Below are 1,359 nucleotides of genomic sequence, written 5' to 3'. Positions count from 1 at the left end.
ATTCCATCAGTCTCTTTTGCTGAACCACTAAGTTATGGGGATGTAAACACACCAACGCCAGTTGTCAAGCAGTGATGGGGGACAAACACACATACAGGCACATATATATATATATATATATATATATATACATATATATGACAGGCTTCTTTCAGTTTCTATCTACCAAATCCACTCACAAGGCTTTGGTTGGCCCAAGGTTATAGTAGAAGACATAGTCGACCGGTTTCACTTGTGCTAACCATGACTAAGAAGTTAGTGATAATGTTACTATTTCAGGCTATCATCAGAAGTTTTCCTTCCATGTTAGTAGGAGGAAGAGCATACAGCTCCTGTGTCTTGACATGGCATGATATTTGCAGATACAGCTACACAAGTGTCACAGCTACACAAGTGATGTCCTTCATTTCCAATCATCTGTAAAAGCATATCTGATGATGGTAAAACATTACCTTGCTTGGAAATAGGTGAGGGTTAGTGACAGGAAGGGCATCTGGCTGTAGAAAATCCACCTCGACAAATTCTAACCAGTCCATGCAAGGTATGGGAAAGTGGACGTTAAAATGATGGTGATGACAGATGTGTGTTTAAATGTGTTAAAACACACATGCAGAAATGTGTATGCGATACACGTGTTTGTGCCTATATGCACGCTTGTGTCAGAGTGTAAGTGTGTGTGTGTGTAATTCAGACTTTAAACACCCTTTTGGATCTGTCTAAAATGAATAGTAAAAGATCAAAAATCCTCATTTTATTATATTTTAATAAAAATGTTACTTTCTTACTCCATTTCCAATCATCTTCGATACCCGCTATGACCCTCTCTACTCACACCTCTTTCTCAAAATCTCTCAATCACTGCAACCTATTATCCTCAGTCCACTTTTGAACCTATTCACTTCTTTATCACTTCTCACAAGCCCTTCAAATTCACTCCTTCACCTTTTATATCCAAATATACAGGTGCAAGCATGGCTGTGCGGTAAGAAGTTTGCTTCTTAACCACAAGGTTACAGGTTCAGTCCCACTATGTAGCACCAAGGGGAAAGTGTCTTCTACTATAGCCTTGGGTCAATCAAAGCCTTGTGAGTGGATTTGGTAGAGGGAAACTGAAAGAAGCCCATTATGTGTGTGTGTGTGTGAAAGAGAGAGAGAGTGTGTGTGATTTTGTATGTTTGTCCCCCACCATTGCTTGACAACTGGTGTTAGCATGTTTATGTCCTGATAACCTAGCAGTTTGGCAAAAGGGACTGACAGAATAAGTACCAGATTTAAAAAACAAAAAAAAAATGTACTGGGGTTAATTCATTCAACTATGGTTTCTTGAAGGGAGTGCTCCTTCATGACCACAGTCCAATG

The sequence above is a fragment of the Octopus bimaculoides genome, chromosome 22, assembly GCF_001194135.2.
Source record: "Octopus bimaculoides isolate UCB-OBI-ISO-001 chromosome 22, ASM119413v2, whole genome shotgun sequence".
NCBI classification, from domain to species: Eukaryota; Metazoa; Mollusca; class Cephalopoda; order Octopoda; family Octopodidae; genus Octopus; species Octopus bimaculoides.
The sequence above is the reverse complement of the archived record's forward strand: the minus strand, read 5'-3'. Positions refer to the sequence as shown.